The 24,253-nt window shown below is 43.1% G+C and overlaps 1 long non-coding RNA gene across 1 annotated transcript in view; it reads left to right on the plus strand.

Moving 5' to 3' along the window:
• The first annotated feature begins 494 nt into the window (after window positions 1–494).
• Window positions 495–24,253, plus strand: part of LOC117802619 — a 28,515-nt gene continuing 4,756 nt past the window's right edge. The window contains exons 1-5 of the long non-coding RNA XR_004625969.1: window positions 495–2,382; window positions 3,752–3,861; window positions 6,683–6,792; window positions 7,064–7,183; window positions 23,756–23,962. This is a non-coding gene — a long non-coding RNA (uncharacterized LOC117802619). The remainder of the gene's footprint in view (window positions 2,383–3,751; window positions 3,862–6,682; window positions 6,793–7,063; window positions 7,184–23,755; window positions 23,963–24,253) is intronic.

Genomic DNA, 24,253 nt, shown 5'->3' on the forward strand with positions numbered 1-24,253 from the left:
AACCATATCTACACGTAGGCTGAGAACAGATAATACATGAGGGTTTCTATTTCCTCCTCCTGCTTTATAAGATGGTGAGGAATTCAAAGAGATCACAAGATAACATGAAATGAAAGCTTAAAGAACTTTCATTCGTTCATTTGGCAAGGATTTTGAGTACCATTTTCTTTTTCCACCAAAGGAATTTAAAATCTGCACAAAAGTCTATAACTGTCTTCAGCTGCAACAATTCTAGTGTTAGAGGTACGAATTCAGGGGCGCCTGGGTGGCACAGCGGTTAAGCGTCTGCCTTTGGCTCAGGGCGTGATCCCGGCGTTATGGGATCGAGCCCCACATCAGGCTCCTCTGCTATGAGCCTGCTTCTTCCTCTCCCACTCCCCCTTCTTGTGTTCCCCCTCTCACTGGCTATCTCTATCTCTGTCAAATAAATAAATAAAATCTTTAAAAAAAAANAGAAATCCAGAATCAATCACTTAACCGACGAGCCACCTACCTACCACCCCAGAAACATGTGATTTTTAAAGTACGTTCCCATTCTCAACTTTTATGATTCACTGGTCACAATTACCCTATTTAGACTAGAAAACCTAGGTTTGGTTAACTATGTACTCTCCACATAAAACAGTTTGCTTTCACATGGTCTACTCAGCATCTCCTTAGAAGACAGGGCCTGAATGCTTGGCAATCACACATTTGTCAAGTATCCAGTGACCCGCATCTTTGCACCATTTTCCTTAGGAAGAAGGAAGCAGCTGTAGCCTATCACCTTGGAGTACTTTGGCCAGCAGCCTGGCATCTTGGGAATTTATCCAGCATGCATTTCAGAGGTATTCAGACACTTTTAGAAGAAAGCAAAGTCTCTAAAGGAAACCGAGAACATTAAAGATTTATGCATCTTGTGTAACTTGACTGTAAGAAACAAAGCCAGTTTCTGCTCAGCACTTAATAATATAAGATGAACTGAAAACTGCAAAGAAACATGTTTAAAGATAATAAATTTGTATAATATTTTTGTCAAATCACTCACAGCACACATTTTACAGGCAGCTTGAAAACATTTTGCAAACTAGAAAGATGAAAGCATTTGATATTTGTTTCCTGGAGGTGGAGGAACTGGAAGAGTCCTAGGTCTTCAGAGTCCCCAGAAGATGATTCTGCATATATTGCACATAGTTACCAACTGCTTGAAATCAGCAAGGCCTCATTTGGGACTTTGGACATGTCAAGAAACAGTATGGGGCTGATTGAAGTGAATGGCAATGAGAGGTCAGCAATTGCTGAGGATTTTTGTTCAAGTGCTATTTTTTTACTTTTCAAGTTTAACAGCAAGACCTCACTAACTTAGAGTACTTAAAGGGAGACATTTTTCTAAAAAGGATGAAGTGAGTTTAGGTAGTTATCAGTTTGGTATTTCATTTTTTTCTCCTTTTTTTGAAAAGTTTCCTTTTCTCAACTCTTTCCTAATTAGCTTCTGATCCCAATAACTCCGCCCCTCTCTTTTTCCCCTTCACATTTTATTCTTCCCTATCTCCAGCAGGTCTAATCAAAGGAATATGTTCTTTACTTTCTTTTTGCTATCTTTCCTTGAGGGCACATCCCTTGTGTTTGTGGACGACCTGACAGTGTTCAAGAAGGATGAGGTCTGGATCTAAATACGGTGGATCTAAACACTTGCTGCAGCAAGTGCACAATTGTGACCACAGCCCTCGACTGGGAGGCAGTGTTAGGAGAGGCCAAGAGTGAGCTTGGTTATTCTGGGCATTTGTCATGGCTGATCTGAAGGCTGATCAGGTCATAGATAGAAGCTGATGCTCTGGGAAACGGTGGACAAGCCAGGCCCTGCTAGGATTCGTGCAAGTCAAGTAACGGTTGGACCCACTACATCTGGCCAGCCATGAAGAACACCCCAAGACATCCCACCTGCTAGGCACCAGGTAGAAACAGTCGATATTCTCCATCAGTGAAAAAATGAGGACGGTGGATGAGGGGGAGGGTACAGAGAGAGGGAGAAAGAAAGAGAGATTCGAAAGCAGAAGCATTTCTTTTCTCACCGAAGTTACAAGACCCCCAGGTTGAATTCACAATAATAACAGGCAGGAGAAAGTTCAAATGGGTAAATCCCATGCATGGCATTAAAAATGGAACTTGAGCATATGCAAACAGCATGTCGACAGCAGATCTGAGGTGAGGGCGAAGCACAGGCTCTGGGGTGAGAAGTAAGCTTGTGCTGAGAAACCATCTGGGAAAACTCTTAGACTAATTTGAATTGAACCAAGCTGAGACCTTAAGCATTTCTTTCCATTGAGATCCAAGCCAGACAATGACACGCGTTGATGTTCAGTTGCGGAGATGCCCATGTGTCCTCGCCTAACAGCTGTCACGGTAAGTCCACGCTGCTCCTGAAAGCTAGATAATTAACTGCCGTTTGCTTTGAAGTCCATGGAAAGCTGCTTCCTACTGTGGTACATTTACAAGTCCTACAACTGCCATGTCAAATGTTCAATGCCTCAACTGCCTCAGTCCCACTAACTCCTTTAGATGTTCAGGTTTCTCAAAGGTATTCAAATCCCCGAAGCTGCTATGTGAGGTCTTTCAAGACAGGTGTTTGAAAAAAATATGATTTATTTTTAAATCATTAGACTATTAAATAAGTTTGCCAAAAATATGACTCTAAGTCATGGATGCTTGTAGTTTATTTTATTTTATTTTATTTTAACTGAGGGAGAGCTGTTTTCAAAGGGGTCAGATTTGGAGGAGTGGATATAGAATTGTTAAGTCTATAGCATTGGCCAGATAGTAGCATCACACAAAGAAACATGAAAAAGAGTATGTTAATGATTTTTTTTAAAAGCTTAATAAGGGGACCAATTTCACTTCTCTCTACTTTAGAAGTTTCAAAATAGGCTTTGGGGGAAAAACATATTTGTAAAAATATCCAGACTTAGGTTCAGAACAAACGTAAGTTTAAACTAGCATATGTATGTGTTGAAGGTAACAGGGGAAAAAGCACAACTGACTGAACAACTTGAGTTCCCCGTGTCCCACGTATATCTCTGGGTCAACAGGACAGTGGATCTTCGTAAAGGACTTTGGTTTCTATGTCTTCATCATTCAAGTGAAAGTGAATGTAGTTTTATTTTGAGCCTGCTGTAAAGGGAAAGTCATTAACATGATATTTTTAAAGATAATGTTTCATAGCATAAATTTGAAATGGATTACTAAGACTCTCGGTGAAATTACTTTAGTTAATTCTCCATACATTGCACTGTAGTAAGAAAAATGCCAGCGTTTTCATACTGAGATTATTTGGTTGGGTTAGCGAAGGGTAATTGCCAGTTTGAGTTTATCTTTGTAGTAAAAATCAAATGTAGACTGCATTGAGACAGAAACCCAGGATTTAACCTGTCTTATGGAAATCATCTGCACTTAGCAAAGCTTCATGGTTATTTTTCTTTTAAATTTATGTTGTTTTGCCTTTAGGGAGTTGATGGAAAGGCACTGTGAGTGTTTTTGTGGACAAAGTTAAAATTGTTTCATTAAATGTTAATGGACTTAATAGTCCAGTTAAAAAGAGCCCATATATTAGCGCGTATTCAGCACTTAATGCTGACATGGCTTATGTGCAGGAATTGCATTTGGGCCCACAGAGCTGAACGTCATATGTGAGCATAGGTTAGTAACGGGTTTTGTTCTTTTGCTATAAGGAAATCACCATTCTGTTTATAAATGACTCTGGTTTTTAACAAAACAGCTATTTCAGATGCAACCAATTGGTTTATTTTGGCCCAAAGAAAGATTTGGACATCTATTTGAACATTAGAAGCACAGCATGGCTCACTGGATTCAACAATTGAACAGAATGTGAGTTATATAAAATTCTATAATACGTCTCAAACTTTCTTTAGCACCTCACTATAAAGTGAGCCAATAATACTATTGGGAGAAATTACTGATTTTCAAGTATTTTGCAAATGTGCAAGAGGTTTCTGTTGATTGGATTTTTGGAAAGGGAACTCTTAGACTATAGTAAAGATGTATCTTTAAAATTGCATTAATTTTTGGCTGATGTAAGAGATTCCAAGTCGTGCCATTCCTTCGGATTAGATGAGAATAAATACTTTCTGTAGTTTGAGCAGTTAAAGGTATATTATGTAGAGAGAGCAAGAGATACAGCCACAGCTTAGCTCACATTTCCACATGACCTTCCTTACTCTTGTCTTCAGGAATCACCAAATCATGTGGCTTTGGATGCACTGTTGTTAGCTCTTTTGAAATCAAACAGCACTCATGTTAATGTATCTATAAACATTTGGAAATAGAAATACTTCATTCCACATGTGGTTATGAACCATATCTACACGTAGGCTGAGAACAGATAATACATGAGGGTTTCTATTTCCTCCTCCTGCTTTATAAGATGGTGAGGAATTCAAAGAGATCACAAGATAACATGAAATGAAAGCTTAAAGAACTTTCATTCGTTCATTTGGCAAGGATTTTGAGTACCATTTTCTTTTTCCACCAAAGGAATTTAAAATCTGCACAAAAGTCTATAACTGTCTTCAGCTGCAACAATTCTAGTGTTAGAGGTACGAATTCAGGGGCGCCTGGGTGGCACAGCGGTTAAGCGTCTGCCTTTGGCTCAGGGCGTGATCCCGGCGTTATGGGATCGAGCCCCACATCAGGCTCCTCTGCTATGAGCCTGCTTTCCTCTCCCACTCCCCCTTCTTGTGTTCCCCCTCTCACTGGCTATCTCTATCTCTGTCAAATAAATAAATAAAATCTTTAAAAAAAAATTTAAGAGGTACGAATTCATACAAAAGGACTCAGAATAAGCAATATATGCAAAATGATGACAGAGGTGGCAAGACTAGACACACAGAGCTTGAGACCAACCAACATGACCGTGAGGAAACAGCTGTCTGTTTAGTGTCCTCACCAAATGAAGGATGGGCGGATAGCTTACAAGGCTCCTTCTCGCCCTACGACCCTACAGACAACAACAGAAATCACTGCCGATGATTATCCCAGGACAACAGGGGAGACTGGCACTCTGGGTCCTCCCAGTGGCATGACATTTTCTAAAATTCTCCCTTGTTTTTAGTTGCTTCGAATGTATATCATTTATCATTGTATAGTATTTGAGTGCTTTGAAAGTTGCTAGGCACTTGATGAATGCAAGGCGAATTTATTTATTAAAAGACCTATGTCTTCAGGATACCAAACACAATCCATGTCTAAGTTCAAGTTCAAGTCTCCACTTTGAACTTCTTTTAGAGACAAATGGGGGAAATCAGGAAGCTGATAGAAGGAAGACAACATACAATTAAAAATTAGCCAAGGCAAGCCTGCATAGATACTCATCTATCTCTTGAATTTTATACAGTTAAATTACCATTAGGAAATCATGTAAAGCTGTTGCCTTCATGACCAGAGAATGCTTGGTCCTTCAAGAGTTTTTACCTGTTAACTCGGTAGTTTCATCAATATCCAGAACCATAAAGCCAGCCAGATGTGGGAAGACAACAGAATAAAATAATAGCTAACATTTCTTCCTTCCTTTTTCCGGGTGCTTTCCTAAGCTTTTTCCATATAGTGACCCATTTAACCCTCACAGCAATTCTCAGGTAGGTACTGTTATTATTCTTGCTTCATGGATGAGGAGATCAAGGTACAGAGAGGGTCAAATGACTTGCCTAATATAATTTAAATTGTAAATGGCAGGGCTGGGATTTGAACCAATGCAGTCCGTTTTTATGGCTTACGCTGTGTCCACGATCATCTAGCCGCCTCCCAACAGGACTACTGATTTGTCATATTTACAGCGACAGGCACCAGTAACAAAGAGTTTTCATCCAGCATTTAGTCCAAGGACTGCTGGGCTGGAGGCAGGGTCAACTTTATCCCTTAGGCACCAGAGGCCATGGCCTAAGACCCACAATACTTTTAGGGGCCCAAGAAAAGTTTTAAATTTCATTCAAAATCAGAAGCAAAACATGAGTAATAATCCAGCCTGGTTCCTATTTGTCTTTATACTGGCATAGCCGTAATTGATACATTTTTCAGCGTGCCCGGGAGTATCCCAGGTGGGCCTGGACGAAGGGTAGAGCAGAGGCAGACAGGCTGTGGCCCAAGCTGCTGCTCAGAAACCCTTCCCGAGGCTCCGTGTGTGGTCCCTTCCTTTCCCGTGCGGGTCCGTGTCCGGGCAAGCGGCCGCAGAGCCCACCTTTGGCTGAGCCGCTCACGCTCAGACCTTCGGATTCTCTCGGAAGCCCCGCCCCTCCTTTCTGCCTTTGTTACCAGGCGGCTGCTGCGGGCTCTCCCCTCACTCCTCACGTCCCCCCTGCACTGTCCGGAGACCAGCGTGCTGACACGTTTCACTGCGGGCCTGCGGGTGGGTTTGGTCTGGTCTGCATCAAGCCGGAGTTAGGTGTCCGTGTCAGAAAGTGGGGGGTGAGGGGTACTTCACATAAAGATGGGGCTTCTTGGCTTCTTTTGAAAGGTCAGAAGGCTTGGTAGCAGCGGGCCCGCGTTGCAGGGCTCCACGCCGCTGGGGTTCACTGGAGCTGTTGGCTTCAGTCCCGTCTTAGGCCTGCCTGGCCCTGTAAACCTGGAATTTCAACCTTTGCCCTCAGAGATACATGACAGCTTCAAGGATTATCTTTCCTCAAAATTCCTGCAGGTTCAGGGAGAAGGAAGAAAGCTGTGCCAATAAGCCAATAATAAAGGAATTCCAGGCTTTAGCTGATGAGAAGACCTGGAGGGTCCCAGGGCCTCTGCGTCCCGTGTCAGGTAAGGCCTTTGCCTACTGTCACTATGAGCCCGTCTCGTCCGGAGCCTCCCCACAGATGGTGTAGCCACAGCGGCAGGCTCTCCGGGAATACAGGGAGGAGGAAAGGCAACGTTAATGATTTGCCACCGATCCCCTCCCATCCACCTACACACCCGCCCTTCCCGTCAAGGGCTTCATCTTGCTGAAACCAGGTGAAATATGACTTGAGTACAGAATTCTGGCATCTCTTAATTTTAACTTAATTATGATTATTATGATTTTGAAATATAGGACTTCAAAGGCCCTGGCAGGTGCTAACTTCAAAGACCACATATAAAACACTGTCCAGACAGTTCAGCTCCATCCGGCAACGCTCTGCAAGGCCATCAGGCATTCAGAGAGAATACAAAGGTAAATTCTACTTTAATTTCTTGTTGGAAATCCTGCTACTTAAGAATGAGATTTTTACATTTTTTCCATCACAATGCAAGATTTATAAACTTTGCCTATGTTTTTACTGGCACCCATGTGAGCTTTCTGTGTGGGAAAAATATTGCTCTCGTCCAGCCTTTGCCATTGCTATTGAGGACTGAAGGAGTGTATCTTCTCACTTTTATAAAGCTCCTCAGACCTGCTAGCGTTACCTACTAGAAGTCCACATAGGTGTGTACAGTTTTTACATTTGGTTCAATCACACTGATAGCATTTCCCTAGAGAATTTGTAGTTACGTATACTCAATGCTTAACACAAATACGGGAACTATCTGATGACTTAGCTAGTTACCGAATACAGGGGGTGAACAAAATAAAATTTTTGTGATCATGCTGCTGAGCTTACCTTCCTTCATATTACGAAGAAGATGACCTTGCCCTGAATAGCCCCTTTTGTCTGCAGAAAAGGATGGGTTCATTGATAAAATAGGATAATTTTATTTTATTTTTTCTTACCCAATTCAGTGCCTAACAACCCAGAGCTTTTTCTTTGTATTTCTTGTCCACACGTAATATACAATACAGCTTGTACATTCATGGCACTCTAACGATGTAACGAACGTAGAACACATGGTTCCCACCCTGGATGAATTTAGTCTAATTGGGGGCTAGGACTAAAGAAGAAGGCTATGGGCCTTATATACTGCTGTATATTAAGCAGTGAATTGGAGATATATTCATGACTTAGTATACCAGCTGTTCCAGAGAGGAGGCAATCTTTTTCGGGATGGGCTACTCAGAGGAGGCTAAAGTGGGTTGTAGGCCAGGCTTCAAGGCTTGAGGGTGAGGACTCCGAGTACACGGCATGATGGGTGCAGGTCACTGGAGGTGGGAAGGTGGGAACAGAGATACAGAAAGATGGGGTTTAGGCCGGACTTGAGGCAGGAGTGGAGGAGGGGCATGCTAGGGAGCTTCTGCTTTATCCTATAGGTACCGCTAAGCCATTTTATGCAAGGGAGGGAGAGACATGATGAAAGCCATGCTCTAGGAAGATTAACCTAGAAGCTTAGAGTAAAATGATTAGAGCAATAGACGCTGCTGCAGCCTGAGTTTGGAAAGCCAGTTAGAAGGCTCTTCAGTAATCCGGGCATGAAGTGAGTGGAGCCTGAATTCGGGTGAGAGATCAGAGAGAAGCAGGGAGAGGGTGATTTTAGAGAATCGTCCTTTAGAAAAGAAAACCAATTATAGGAAAGGGTGGGAGGAGTAAAAGGCGCCTGTAGTCTCCATGCTGGAGGGGAACAAGACCAGGTACCTACCTGACTTGCTCCCCCACTTTCAGTCCCTATCTTGCCTCTCTGCACATTTATTTTACCTTTGTGGTTTGGAAAATTGGAATTTTCAACCAGTACGCAAAACATGAAAATATTACTCTCCCCCAAAGTTCTTGCAGGTTCACAGAGATTGTTAAACTGTACCCGCATTAGAGAGGCCTTCTCTGTTTACCCCATCCCTCTCTTTCCCCTTACTCTCCTTGATTTTTCTTATCATCTAAGAATATGTTATGTATTTAGTCATTCATTTGGTTATTTTCTGTTTTGTTTGTTTGTTACTAAAATGAGAGGGCAGATAGAGACTATCCCTCATTTTTACCTCTGCCCTTCACACAGTGCCTGGCACATAGTAGGTTCTCAATAAAGATATGTTAATGAAATCAATGAACTAGGAAAGTTCATAAAAGAACTAATTTGGGGAGGGGAAGAAAAGGAAGATGATGAGTTAGCTTTAAGCCTGGATCAGCTTTGAAGAAACAACGCATTAGATGGTGATGGGCAGGATTTCAAGGCTAGGGACCCAGCTGGGCACTCTACAGGGTTACTTTCTTTCTGAGGATCAGAACAACCTCTTCCAGGAGAGTGCCCCTCTCTGGTGGTTATCTCAGTGTTTTCCACCTCACTTTAAGGGTCCAGTTTTTCTCCTGTGTGACTTATCTTTTCCCTGAAAGAGAGGTGGGAGAGAACAGCCTTGGAATAGGGGGATTTATCCCGAAGCCGTTGAGTCTCCAAGAGGACATCCTAGAAACCACATTTTGTCCCTCGTGTGCCCATCAAATAAATGTCTGAGGCTTCCTAGAAACTCGAAATCTGTTTGTTGGGATGATCGGCTACAAACTTTTTGAAATATATTTGATGAAGCCCATAATAATCCAAATGAGACCCAAAACAAAAACAAGGCACACCTGTAGCTCATTTGTTTCCACCGTTTCAATTGCTCCAATTCCCACTTTTGCCAGGAGCATATTAGGATCACCTGCCAAACTGACTTATGATTTAATGAAGCATCTCATGTACATTCATTTTGTTCTCCAAAATAATCCCATTAAGAAAACACATTTCTCCTTTTCAAATGCAGTTCAGCCTTTTCTTGATACGAACCACTTTCTAACATCACTACTGACTCCATTGAAATGAATGAATACATTATAAAGCACTTTATCTTTATTGCTGCCTCAAGTGATCCATAGAGAGTATAATTGCCAGCTGTGTATCCTAGGCACATAATTTCATTACTGGGCTCTTATGGAGCCATCAGTCCCATAGATGGTCCTCTGCTGGACAGACCAGCCATCGAATTCCAAACTTGACTTAATGTCAAGTGCCATCTTCAGTTCGGGTCACCCCAGCCTGAATCCAGTAGAAGGTACTGGAAGCCTGGGGTGCCTGGACTGTTCTTAGAGTCTGCTCAAAAAGCCTGTCATGCTTCTGATAACCTGAGGTCACAGCTTCTGATCAAAGGGTCCTTCTAGGATAAAGTTGACCTATGTGTCCGTGGACTGTCCATAAACATTCCTAATAGGTGGCAACCTTAATTTTAATTCTCTAGCCATGTTCGTGTTCAGAGTGAGGGCCAGCCACCATTCAGAAGTGGGGTGGTGAGGAACTTAATACTGTTCTGGCCTTTGTATGTGGGCTGGGGGTGATCCAGTTTCTCTGGGTATCCTTAAATATCACTTAACCTACCAACCAAAGATTAGTCTCAACTAGGAGGGGTGTGGGTGGTTTTAAAAAGTTCTCTTGCCAGCATGCAAATATACACCAGCTTCACAATTGGCTTTGAATTTCTGTGGAATCCCAGGAATTAAGAGGTAACCTCGTCTAGCTCTCTCACTTCATACATGAGGGATGAGAACTCCCATTTATCAAGCCCTCTTGAGTACCTAGTGTAGTTAGGAGATTTTTATTCACTCTTTCAGTTGGCCGAGGAGGAAACCGATGATATCTTTGTCTGAGCATGTACAGAACATCACAGTCCTGAAGGAAAAGGAGTTTTGATTAAAGAGGAGAGGATGAGAAGAGGAGTAGCCTCGGGGCAGGACAGAGGTGGGTGGGTTTGCTGGAAGGTGGAAGGAGGGTGATAGAAAGAGGGAGGTTGCCTAGGCTACACTGAGCACATTCCTGTACCTCAGTGGGAGACGCTGGCTCTGAACCAATATCAGAGCTGCCTTTGCCACAATATTCCAGGTTGCTGATGTCTGCTTTCAAGGTAAGTTTGTTTGAATGGAAGCTAGAGAGGTGTGTTCCAGAAAGCTACAAGGAGTGAAAATGCTGTTGTTGTTGTTGTTGTTATTATTATTATTGTTTTTAATGATAATAATAGTTACCGCTTTTCAAAAGATATGTGCTGACAACTGCCATGGGTATCGTGTCTCTTATATAAATTAATTTTTACAGCAAGCTTAGAGATTGGTATTCTTGTCCTTATTTCAGAGATGACATTTCTTGGCCAGGTTCTCACAGCAAATGGCAGGTCTGGGATTTGAATCCAGGTTGTCTGGCTCCAAATTTATGTGACAGAATTTCAAATGCGTAATCTCTCCTCGTAAAAAATAGATTCAGCGTCCTCATCGCCCCATCTGTATGCTATGTAAGCCAGGCAGGGTACAGTGGCACTGAGCATAACCCCTTTGGAAGGAACAACCAGCAACAAGATAAGCTGCCCTTCACTTGTTCTGAATTCATGGTCTCAAATACCTTCTTCGTGCTTGTCAGCCTTTCAAATTCCTGGTGTACTCATCCTTGATTCCAGATGTCCAGCGACAATTTATGACCTATAATTAAATAGGACCCCCTCTCCTTATTGTACCCTTCAGATAGGGTCCTATCTCGTGAAACAAACCAAAACAAAACACTTCTCTTTGATTTAATGTTGGCGTTCTTGTTCTTGTTAACTAGTAACTAGTCCTGTTAAAATAGGATACCAAGTGCGTTTAAAAGTCTACCAAGAAAAAAAATAGAGTTGGGCAGTATCGGGGTAAAGAAATAAATCTTGGGAAGTGGCAGAAAGAGGAGGAGAGAGGAGTTCAGGACTGAGCGAATGCCACAAACCAGCCAGGCAGGTTTTACCTGCGTGAGGGCATGCATTCATCTGAAACCCTGGAAGTCCTCCAGATGCATTCCTGTGAGTTACGTGACAATGGTCATTCTTCGAAAGAGGACTAAGGCCATATCACTTTGGCTGGAAGTCCTCGTCTGAGGGAGCCTGTGAGGAAAGATCCTAGGCTGGTTTTGGGGTCTGACTAGCCTTCTCTGTGGGTGCACCTGGCAAAAAGAGCTGGCTATTGGTGGAGGTGTCCGGGGACAGGGGGGCTTTGGGCCACCCCGGGGAGAGGAGGCACAGAGGAAACATCCAAGACCTCATCAACTTTGTTGTTCTGCCGAGGGCTGCCTTGGAGGCCAGTTGACTGCAGCTCCAGGTTCGCCAGGGTTTCCAGAGACGAAAGCTCACCCTGCTATTCCTTTCACTTAGCAAGTTAAGAAAATACAAGTCACTACAGTGGCTCCTAGGAAAGGTCCAGCTGTCCTGTGAGGGCAGCGCGTCTCTGTCCCGGAGGATCATGACTCTGCACTTCTTAAGGAACAGGTTGCTTGTTTGCTTATGGGGTCTATTTATTTATGTATCTTCTTTACCCCTCCTCATTTACTGGAGAGAACCTGCCTTTCCTGGTATGTCCCTGGAAAGTATATGAGGGGAAATGTGGCTGTGTATAGTCGTCTGTGACCTTGAACATGTTACCAAGTTCATTGGGATTTTTGTTGCTTTCTGTATGAAGTGACTGTCAGAGGTAAGTACAGAAATACTATATCCTTCATTGAAAAACATCACATCACCACCATATCTAGATGAAAGTCTTTCTTTCACCTTATGGCTCATTCATTATGAACAACCTTTTCTAACAGGACTTCCTTAAAATCACAGAATGTTATAGCCAGAAGGGAGATAATGAATGAAAAAAAGAACTTTTCCACTGTAAAGGTCCATTCAAACACAAAAGTCCTTACAAATGCTTATGTTAGGGAAAGAAACATCCAAATCCCCATGCTGCATTTGGAGTCTGTTTTCTGTTTGTTCTGTTCTCAGTAGGGAGAACAGCTCATTACTGTCCTGGGCACGAGCCTTTTAAATACTTGAAAACCATTGCTGGCTAACCCTGTAACCCTCTCACCTCTGAGTGGAATTACCTTGGTTCCTTTCACCTCTCCTGATCTTTATTTCTCAGACCTCTTATCCCTTCGGTGGCTATCTATGAACCGACTCCAGCTTCTCACTCTCCCCCATTAACTGCAGCCCTGAGGGAGGGTCTGCCCGGGTTTGCATGGCTGGGTAGGGGAGATGGGAACAGAGAGGCGGGCAGGGCCAGCGGAACTTGCTAGGGGACAAGCACCACGGAAAATGGGGGGAGGAGTAGGCAGTCTTTACAGAAGTTTGAAGTCAGACTTTCCCCTACCATGTCATCTTCATTTCAGAGTTCTCCAAACAGTGGCACACACAGACATCAGTGAACCATTTCCTCACAAAACACTGAACAAGGTGTTGCTATGGGCCCAGTACTTTCACCGGCATCTGGAACACTGCCAATCCTTGGTCCCCAGGCAGGATCTTGCCTGTGGATGGCATTTGTTTTGGTCTCATAGCTTAAATATATGTTTTAACTAGTTACTGACAGCTTAAAACGAAGAGTTTTCACCTAAAATTATCTAGATTTTTAGCTTCTTTTAAATCCTGAAGGTTGGGGGATATGAGGCTTGCGTGTCAGGCCTGGGACCCGGTGCTAGAGCTGAGCAGCTGCCCCAGAGGAATGGGGAGCTGCTTCCAGTTTCCCTAAACCCTCTCTGGCCTTTTGTTATGGACTGAACTGTGTCCCCTTAAATCCATGTTTTGAAGCTTTAACCCCAGTGTGACTATATGGGGAGATAGGGCGCCTGGGTGGCTCGGCCAGTTAAGCGCCTGCCTTCAGCTCAGGTCATGACCCCGGAGTCCTGGGATGGAGCCCCACATGGGGCTCCCTGCTCAATGGGGAGCCTGCTTCTCCCTCTCCCTCTGCTCTTTCTCTCTCTCTCACTCTCTCTCTCTCAAATAAATAACATCTTAAAAAAAAGAGAGAAAAAAGCAGTTAGGACCCATGTCCTTAGGGGAAGGGACACCAGAGGGCTCGCTCTCTCTCACCACATGTCTATGGAGGAATAGGAAAGACCCCAACATGGGGAGAGGAAGGCAGCTATCCATAAGCCAGGAAGAGAGCTCTCACTAGAAACCAATCCTGATGGCACCTCCATCTTGGACTCCCAGTCTCCAGAACTGTGAGAAAGTAAGTTTCTGTTGTTTAAAGCCCCCACTCCGTGGTATTTTGTTATGGAAGCCCAAGCAGACTGATACACACATGTCCCTCACTTTGTGCCTAGCTTCTGCCGGCATTTGAGTTTGAGGACCCCTGCTCTCTGTGCTTGGGAGTTAAGAGAAAATATCCAGTTCTGGTATTTTGTCTACTGATAGAGAAAGTTAAATGGAGAAATAACGTTTAAGACAGGACATAATTTAAGAGATGTACAAACTGATACCAAGGACAGAACTGTCAATGGCTGGGATGGGAAAGAGAATAGAGATGACGTCTCCACTGCGGGGAGATGGCATGTCAGAAGGTTTTTGAGAGATTAGGAGGATTTCAGCAAATGGTGGTGGGACATAGGCAGCAGCACAGGTGAGCAGGCACGAGAGTGGAGGACGTATCACTAGGTTTGACTACAGTTCAAGGTCCATTGCAGGTGGGGGAAGTGTGATAGGAAATAGGGCCAGAAAAGGAGGGGAGAGTCAGATCATGAGCCCTGAATGCCATGCCAGAGGGTTTGGTTTAATTCTGGAATGAATGAGGAGTCCCTGAGGGGATGGAGGAAGGAATTGAGTGGATGAAAGGCATGGTTTAATTAATTAATTCAGCAAATATTTATTGGGAACATCCAAAGTGCCAGGTATTGCAAATATAGTTGTGGACAAGATAGAACTAAGTCTCAGCCCTCAGGGAGCTGACAGAAATAATCAGATATGTAACACACCATCAGGGAGTGATGAACGCTGTAAAGGAAAATAAAGCAGGGTAAGGAGCGGTAAGAGGAAAGAGTGTAATATGGCACAGAGCTGCTTTGGATGCTCACGGTCAGGGAAGGCATGATATTTGGGCACAACCCTGAATGAAGTGAGAGAATGAATCATGTGGGTGCTGGAGAATATCATTCTAGACAGAGAGAACACTAAGTACAAAGGCCCTGAGGCAGCAGCCCAGTTATGTTCACGGAACAACATAGAGGCCAATCTGGCTGGAGTAAGCAATGAGAAGAATGATGGGCATTGAGATTGAAGGAGTCAAGCATCAGCTCCTTTTCTAGGAAGGGAAGACCAGTACACAAATGAAATCCCCAAAGAGGGCTGGCCTTGGGGAAGACAGGGCTTTGGGGACAGCATGAGATGGGGTACCTACCTCCCAATCTCTGGCTCAGTTGTGTACAATGACAACGGTCAGAGGAGGAGGAGAACCAAAAGTTCTATAGTCTGTAAGTGTCCCAAAGATGCGTGATGGCACAGAAAGGGTTCATTTTCTCCATGGCTCAGAAGCCCAGGACTCTCCACGGGGCATCAGGGAGAATGTGGCCGCTCTTCCCCTAAAAAGTACAGTGCTATCACTTAACACTACAGACTTCTGGCAAATGTGGTTTGGTCTAGCCCTAGAACGAAATGACTTGTTTTAATACATGTAAATAAAAAGAGTTGAAAGGCAATACAGAGGGAGGGGTTAATGCAGGCCAGAATGTGGGCTGGTCAGTGTAGTGGTATAGTTCCTCTTTGGCCTTTTTTTTTTTTTTTTTTTTTTTTTTTTTTTTTTTNNNTTTTTTTTTTTTTTTTTTTTAGCTCTAGTGAGGAGGAGGTAAATAGTCCTCTTAGAACCATATAAAGCTCTGCTTCCAGATTGCAATGGCCAGGAAGCATGGTCATCACCTTTGGCATTCTTCTCTAATTTTTTACCCTTGCTGTTTTTCCTTTTCCTTGCTTGGCTGGGAGAATTATGAGCTCCTTAGGAAAGAATGCCGTGTGTTCTCTGTTGGCCTTGCTGTGGGGCAAACGTTCAAAAATGTGAACCGCAAATATCCGTGGTAAGAGTGCCCTCTTCTGGTACACCCTATTTGTCTTCAACAGTCATTTCCCTGACAACGCTGCATTTTTAGGCTTAATTATCTTTTTCATTCAATTGGCAAAGGAAAAAAGCAAAAGGCATTGTAGGGGATAAATTAATTTTACGCAGTGTTTCTAGAACTTTCTTCCACAGTCCTAACCCTTATTTGGTCATGGTTTCTGAATCTTCTGACCCAATCATTCTTTGGAATTTACTCTTAACCTTTTATTAATTTGGAAAAAGGGTAAAAATGGAAGCAAATCATAGCATGGAAGGGGTGTTGATACAATTCATTTGATCGCTTTTCTGCCTCTGTTTCTATATTATTTATTGAGGAACAAGCATTCTCCTAGGACCTTCAGGATCCTAAATGAGTAAGATACAGTCCTTGCCTTTGCTGAGTTTGGTGGTGGGAAAGATGGATGAGTAAACATAAAATTATAACACCAGGTGACCAAAACCTGAGGTGTGAACAATAAAGTGGGTGGTCACAGGGGAATATGAATTAATTTCTTTGATTATTCAAACCCAAAGGTGAAAAAAATGAATGCCTCCCTGACCAACTTATTTCTCCTCCTTGACCAACTTATTTCTCCTGACAATCACATTTCTCTGTGCCCTAGACCTCAAGATTCCACAAACAAATCATGAGAGGCTTAATGTATTTCTTTTTTTTTTTTTAAAGATTTTTTATTTATTTGACAGAGATAGAGACAGCCAGTGAGAGAGGGAACACAAGCAGGGGGAGTGGGAGAGGAAGAAGCAGGCTCATAGCAGAAGAGCCTGATGTGGCTCGATCCCAGAACGCCAGGATCACGCCCTGAGCCAAAGGCAGACGCTTAACCGCTGTGCCACCCAGGCGCCCCGGCTTAATGTATTTCTATGTTACTGATCTCACAAAGTGATTTTGGATCTGAAAGGGATATATACGTACATGCTCGGTTTTCTCCTAATTTTTTTCTTCTATGTTAAACGGAAAAAAAATTTCCTTTTATAACTTGAATGTTTGGAGAGACTTTACCTCTCTAGCTTCAACAAGTTAAGTATTGCTTTTAATTGCAAAATACCAGCGTACAATGAAAAAGGTTATGCGTGGGTTTTGCTAGAAAGCACAGTTTTGATAGAAATTCTTTCCCTCCGTATAAAGGGAGTGTTATCTTTAATGAGATCCTCCAAAATTTGCTCTTTAAGAAGAAGAGGCTTGCCCCGTTCCTGGTCTCCTGTGACATTCATCCATTGGCTCTAACCCATGATCTTGTATATATCGAGCTCTGAATGTTACCTGGCGTCCCAAGACCTTTACCCTTTTATTTTGTTTTAGTTGGGAAATTTATTAATGTAGTTTTCTGAGGTTTTTTTCTATGCCCCAATTCTGCTGCATAAGAAAAGCTTTAAGTAAAACTGGGAGAAAGAGATGGATGGGGGTGGAGAGAGAGAGAATATATTGGGGAACTACATTAGCTCCTCATATCTATTTCTTGGCTATAAAGGCAAATGAAACATAATGGTGATATGGTGGTCATGGTGATATGAAAATCATTACGGTGATATGAAACATAACGGTGATATTTTGGGGTATGATTCTCACCAGACATAGATGGTGTTGTTTATTATTTTATTTCTATTTATTGTAACCACTTGGGATTCTTTTTGCAGTTGTGTAAATTTGGTCATCTTTTTTCATTTCTTTCTCAATATTGGCTTTAACTTTCAATTGTGTACTAAAGAAAATGTTTCTATCCCTTAAAGTCGAACTGATAATCTTCCTTTCTCATAAGACAGCTATCTCTAGGACTCTTGTTTGGGGTCCCTTTGCTTCTGTTGCTCACCGTGCACTCTGTCCAAAAATATCTTCTAAACTCAAGAATTCCTAAGAGGATCTTAGAGAAGTATCCACAATGTCCTTAAGTGATACCCTGAGAAACACTGATTTCTGGCATCATCTTGGTGATTTAAAATAAAAACCTCAGGTGGACTTCAAGGAACACAGAAGCTCAATGTACGTTTGAATCTGCTTGGTTCTGAGCCTGTCTTGGTGATCCACTATGGCTGGAGGAATGAGGGCTGGGCATAGACACACATGGTGGGCAACTGAGTCTTTCAATTCTGTTTCTCTGTCTGTCTTTCTCTCTCTTTTTGGTGGGGGCGAAGGTGCTAAGTCAAAAATAGAAGTGAAACACAATACTCAAAATGGCAGTGAGAAATAAACAGATGTGAGGGAAGCAGCAAGACAGTGGGACAGGGTGAGGGCACTCGAGTTCCCCTGGCTCTGTCACTCATGGGCTACGTGTCCTAGAGCCAGCCATGGATGTGCTCAGGGCCTCATTTTCTCTACACTAGAGTGATCCGTGCTTCTTGTAGGAGGTTCAGGGAGGATGAGGAAAAAGAGAGGGGGTGAAATACTTGGGGTTTACGGTCCCCACCCCTGTTTCAACATGAGCAACTCTTCAAGTATGTGGCTTTATCATATGCTCTTGTGTAAAGAAAGCAAAAGCCAAATTTTATTTGAGAGAGAGAGAGAGAGAGCACAAGCAGGAGGAGGGGCAGAGGGAGAGGAACAAGCCAGTTCCTCACTGAGCAGGGAGCCCCACTCGTGGCTCAATCCCAAGACCCTGAGATCGTGACCTGAGCCGAAGGCAGACGCTTAACTGACTGAGCCACCCAGGTGCCCCAAGAAAGCAAAAGATCTTTGATCCATCAAAACAAAACTAAACAAAGCAAAACAAACACTTTTTGAAAAACATTAGACTAGATGATTTCCAAATTTCCTACTAGCTCTAGAATTCTAGGAGAGTCAGAATGGTGGTGTTTGTTGTTTTCCAGCCCAGTATCAATGATGACTTCCTTCTGATTTTCCTGCAGTCATCCTGTGACTATGATGACAAAGCCTGAGGCTGCAGGAGGCCACTGCAGAGAGCTTAGGCATCAAGCCAGCCCAAAGGCAGCTTTGCCTGGTGGCAGCCTTTAATTTCAGGATGAAGTCTCACCTGTGGCTGTACTGTCTTCCAGGGTTTTCAGTTACACGAGTCAGTAAATTCCACCCTGCTCTTGGTTTAAGCCATTTAGAATTGAGTTTTTCTGTCACTTGCAACCAAAAGAATCTAATTGGATCAGATAGCGTTTAAAAGATAGTCAACAAATGTTTATTGAAATGTCATAGAGTACCAAACTGTAAATGCTTGAGATACAAATCAAGGAGCTATTTCTGGCAGCAAAAACCTTAACTTTAACAGGCTGCCCTTTGTGTATGAAAACCAGTCCTGATTTACTCTCAATAGGACATTTCCTTTGACTTGTTTACTTAACTAGAGATAACAACTCTTACTCAGGAAGCAATCAAGTGGTTAGTTTTGGTCTCGCTAACATGTTTAGACCATCTGAACTCATGTGGAAGTAGATATATCTACCAAACGTGAAACCAGTAAAAGCAGACATTGCAAAATTGCAAAGCACATTGAAGGAAACAGGGCTAAAATCACTCTCCTACACTGCTTTGTGCGAGTGTACATTGTAACAGCTTTCAAGGGCAACTTGACAATATTACCAAAAGCCTTAGAACCGTGGTCCCACTTCAATTTGGCAATCCCTCTTCTGGAAATTTCTCCTAAGGAACTAACTGTGGATATACACAAAATCTTAGATACAGAGATGTCCATTACTACATTGATTACAAAAGCATACACACACACACACACACACACACACACACACACATACACACAGGCTTGTATGCACAGAGGAAGACATTCTCATGTCGAGCAGTATGGGACTAGTTAAATATGTATGGCTTATCTGCACAATGGCACCCCATTATTCCCATTTAAAACGACACAGTTGAATACTGTCACAAACAACTCTTGCGGATGTATCATTAGGTAAAATACATTCTCAAACAGTATGTACAGTATACTCCTACATTTGTAAAAAAAAAACAAAACTGTGTACATATGTAATGGATATTAATCTGGTCTAAGAAATGATACAGTCCTTTGTTCAGGAAAGTAAAAAACGGCTCTGCTGGCAGCTGGATCATGATGCTGCCAAGTGGAAATTAACAATGTTTAAAGAGTATAAACAATGCTGTACAAAGCCAGTCTGACCATGTTTGGAACAAGATAAAGACAAAGCCACTCTACAACCTAAAAGATCTTTTCTAACACTGATGACTGCTACTTTCTTTCTTTTTAAACTGATGACAACTCTCCCCCACTTCAGTTTTTTCCTTTCAAGGTGAATATTAAGATAGTTACCACCAAATTCCCTTTCTTCTGGACAGAATCCAGTCCAGATTTGATCCCTGCTGCTCCAATGTCTCCTTAAACGTATCCATAAAAAGCCCAAATGCCCTAAAAAGCCCCTCACAACTCCCTTTTTGGGGTCTCTGGCCAAGGAGCATTAACAGTTCTAAAGGAGATAAATTGCCCCCCCGGAACTGGCTGGAAATTCCATCTCAGTTGAGTTTTACATGGTGTACAGCAAACAGAGAGGCTACAATGTTCATGTCTCCGTGGGAGCCATTGAGGTGCTCATTATCCTTTTTCTAAGATGTCAGCTTCATTTCCTTTGCCAAGCTGGGTACAAGGACATGATGCTGTAGGATAAGGCCAAAAATCTGGGATTCAGTCCCCCTTCTGCAGAAGCCAAGTCACTACTTGAGGGCTGTCTGGGGGTGGGGTGGGGCATTGGGTCTTCCCCTTTCACAAAACACACTGCTACTGGCCCCCTCCCTAGTGAACCTCCGGTCTTGGTTCAGACCTCCTCCTTCTCCGCACTGGCCTCCTTCCCGGTGGGCGAGCCTTCGCCTTCTAGTGCCTTCTAGCTTCCATTCCAGCTCTGCAACTCAAGTGTATCAAGTGCTGGCTTAGGAATGAAGGAGAAGAAAGCACCTCTCCTTCTTTCCTAGCAGTGAGCTCAGCACACATCAGTCTGTGAATAATATCCGGCACACATTCTAGAAAGTGTTCTGAATATATATATTCTAAAGGGTTAAAAGTATCTGTACAGTTGTATTATGGACCTTTAAAAATGTTTATGTATCTTACCTTTTCTTTCTAATTTTTCTTACATGAATATTTATTTTCAAAGTAAGAACAAAAAGAGTATATCATTCATTTTTAAGTAATGAAAGGAAAAAGCAGAGAATAAGAAGAAACAAAAAGAAAGAAACCCGGGCCTGCTGCCGTGAAGGTACAAGAGTGTCAGCCTAGCATTAGTACAGGACAGCCCTGGAGGTTGGTATTCCCTGGAATTCTGGAGTCAAGGCATCAACTTTTTGGCTCTGATTTGTACTTGTGAGAATGTTTTAAGTGGCTTTTTCATCCTCTGTTTATCAGGGAATACAAGGTAGCCCATGGAAGTGGTAGAGTGTACTGGGAGCCCAAACGGGGAGAAACATCTTTTGAAGGGGAAATGGCATGATGGGTTCTACCCCTGGTTTTATATTAGAACGACTGATCCCTGGACCCCACCTCCAGTGATTTGGTTGGTTACTGATTAAAGAAAGGAGAGAATGGGTAAAGAATGGAACAATACAAAATTCTCCTATTCATAATTGTCCTCAGGGCCCTCTTTGTAAGGAAAGGTGGGACCAGAGATTATTTCTTTCCATCGACGTTTTCTCAGGTATGGTAGGTTGTACCCCATTGGTACACAAACTATGCATATTGCATATTTATTATATTGTGTGCTAGAAAAACTACACATCAAAGTCATGATTTTATGGTAGTGACAGAACTTTAAAAAAAATGAAATCCATTCATACAAAAATGCGAGCCGAGTGATATACACATATTAGGTCAATTGCAGAGTAGGTGGTACATGGATATGGCAAAAATCAAGACAATATGCATGTGTTTAGACTGGGAAATACTGGCAAAAGTTGCTTTACTAGACCTTTCTGAAAGACGTGAGCTTTGGGCAGTGATTCAGAGCAGTGCTTCCAAACATTGGACTGAAAGTATGTGGGCTGGCTGAGAGCTTGTGGAAAGACATTCCAGATCTCTGCCCGGAGATTTTAGTTCAGGAGATCTGGGATGGGGCCCAGGACTGTGTCTTTTCATGAAGCTTTCCTGGTGGTGCTGATAAAGCCGTTTCGGGACCTTGAAGAAGGTAACAATACTTCTTTGGGCCTGGAAGAGCAGTAGTTCTTAACGATAAACTTATTTCAAGTATTTGCTGGCTGTGAAGCCTATTCACTGTCGTTGACTGTCATCAGCATGGCTTTGTAAACTTTTAATTTTTAAACTGTGCCTCTGGGTCTCAGCATTGAGAGCGCGTGTGAAAATTAAAATACACACAAGTGAGCACACTATACCCTTGCCAAAAACACATTTTAATCTGATTTAACCAATTAAACAAACAGGAGTGAATTATGCCATTAGGCTCAACAAGGCTGCCAGAGCAGACCAACCGCGTGGTGCAGACCAGGCATGGGAGTAATAAAGTGCACATTTCTAGTGGAAAGGAGATGCTCGAGTGGGAGCTGTTTCATGGCAAATTGATGTTCACTCAGTGAGTTTCAGAGGAATCATTGTGAGGCAGCTGGGACAGAGGCTCTGGGTGGGAGTACTCTCGATGGAAACCCTGCATTGGGGCCAGCTCAGAGTCCAGTGAGAAAGCGATTAAGAGGAGTGGGGAAGAGGAGGGGTTAAAAACTGGAATGCTGCAATCAGGCCAGCAGGGCCCAAAAGCTAAGAGAAAGCAGGTAGGACGTGAAGGGCACAGAGCCTTCACTGAAAGCCTGGTAAAGTCCTCCCGAAGAGCTGCCAATAATTGTGTGGGGTGGGGGGAGAGGAAAATATGATCCCAGAGGCCATTTAGGAAGTAGAATGCATTTTTTAAATGAAATCATTAAAAGTAAATACACCTTGGGTGCCTGGGTGTCTCAGTCCCTTAAGTGTTTGACTCTTGACTGATTTCGGCTCAGGTCCTGATCTCAGCATTATGAGATCAAGCCCCTCATCAGCTCCGTGCTCAGTGGGGTGTCTGCTTGGGATTCTCTCTCTCTCTCTCCCTCTGCCCTCGCTCCCTGCTCACAGGTGCATGCTCTCTCTCTCTCTAAAATAAGTTTTAAAAAAATGTTTTTTTAAAAAGAGCAAATACACATCTATGTTGTTACAGCGAGCGAATATCTTGGATTTCTTGTAGCAGTCCTTGGTTCAATGGCTCTGTTTTATGGTCCAACTGGGTGTTAGTTCACATGTCCTGATTGTAGGGTGAGAAAAAATGGGAAAAGGATCTGGGGATAGAAGCCCATCCAGATGGCTGTGCTCGTGTTAGTTGGGACATATGAATTGCAGAAGCTCATAGACTAGAGGCAAGAATGGATTCCTGGGCCCCAAGCAAAGGGGCCAATTACCGGAGGCCAGGCCACTCAGCAGGGTTTCCAGAAGTAGTAGCCACTGTTTTTCACCTGCTTCCAATCCAGAAAGTCCTACTCACAGATTCCTAGTCAAATTCCAGTTGTTCTCTTTGTCTAATGGAAAATGTTCATACTATGCTAAAGAAACTGGGGACAAAGATTTGTCTTACTTCTTTTACTGTTGCCTTTCGTTACCAGTTTCTTTGTATGTACATAGTTTTAAAACTAGTTCCAGGCTTTCAATCCTCTTTTGGCGTTGTTCTTACAGAGCCTGATGTTACAGGATTTTGGACGCAATTTTCAAAGCCATTGGCATTATGACCCATTGATGACATTGTGGAATAATTTTATAAACTAAATTAATTTGACTTTGGTGGGGGGGAGATAGAAAACAGAGCTTAGCAAAGTTTTTCCACTAGGTGTCACTCTTGATCCAATTAAACCCGCTAGCGGTGTTTATAAATAGAAGTGTAACTATAAAACATTTATTTCCTTGGTTACGTAAGCGTGAATAACCACATGTCCCCACCTGTATGTTCTGAAGTCCTTTCCTGGTGATCTGTGTCATAAAAGGCGACCGTACCTCTGTTCTCTGGAGCACTAATTCCTGTCGCAGCCCCTTCTGTTGTAAGACCTCTTTGGCGGGGCCGCTGGAGTCAGAGCCTCAATTCACCGATTGTTTTTTATGTCACAGGACCCAGCCCCTTGGGGGATCACACTGGAATCTCCTGTGATTAGAGCTAGTGCTTCCAAAATGCCACGTTTCCGCTTGCTGCTCCCAGAAGTGCTGTCTGCGGGTCTCCCCGGGAGGCACCTTCACCCGCCGCGCCTGTCCTCGATCCCCGCGCGCTCCCGCCCTCTGCTCCCACCTTTCGCTGCGAGCCGACTCCTCAACCGCAAGGTGAAGTGCAGCCCCGGGAGGTGGGCCCTTCACCGTGGCCACTCCAGGGCGGTCCTGGCAAAATCGCTGCTGGCAGTGTTGAATTTCGGAATATGGAATTATTGGGATTATCTATACGTATTGGCTAAATTCGATTCATTTCTCATTTGCACTGCCTTCAGGGATGGAAATGGACGTACAATTTAGAGTTTACATAGAAGCAATAGTTTGATTCAGAGAAGACCGTCTGGGGTTCTAATTAAAAATGTATCTTATTCTTATTTTAAAATGTTTATTCTTCAAAATATAAGG

The sequence above is a fragment of the Ailuropoda melanoleuca genome, chromosome 6 (assembly GCF_002007445.2).
Source record: "Ailuropoda melanoleuca isolate Jingjing chromosome 6, ASM200744v2, whole genome shotgun sequence".
Lineage (NCBI taxonomy): Eukaryota > Metazoa > Chordata > Mammalia > Carnivora > Ursidae > Ailuropoda > Ailuropoda melanoleuca.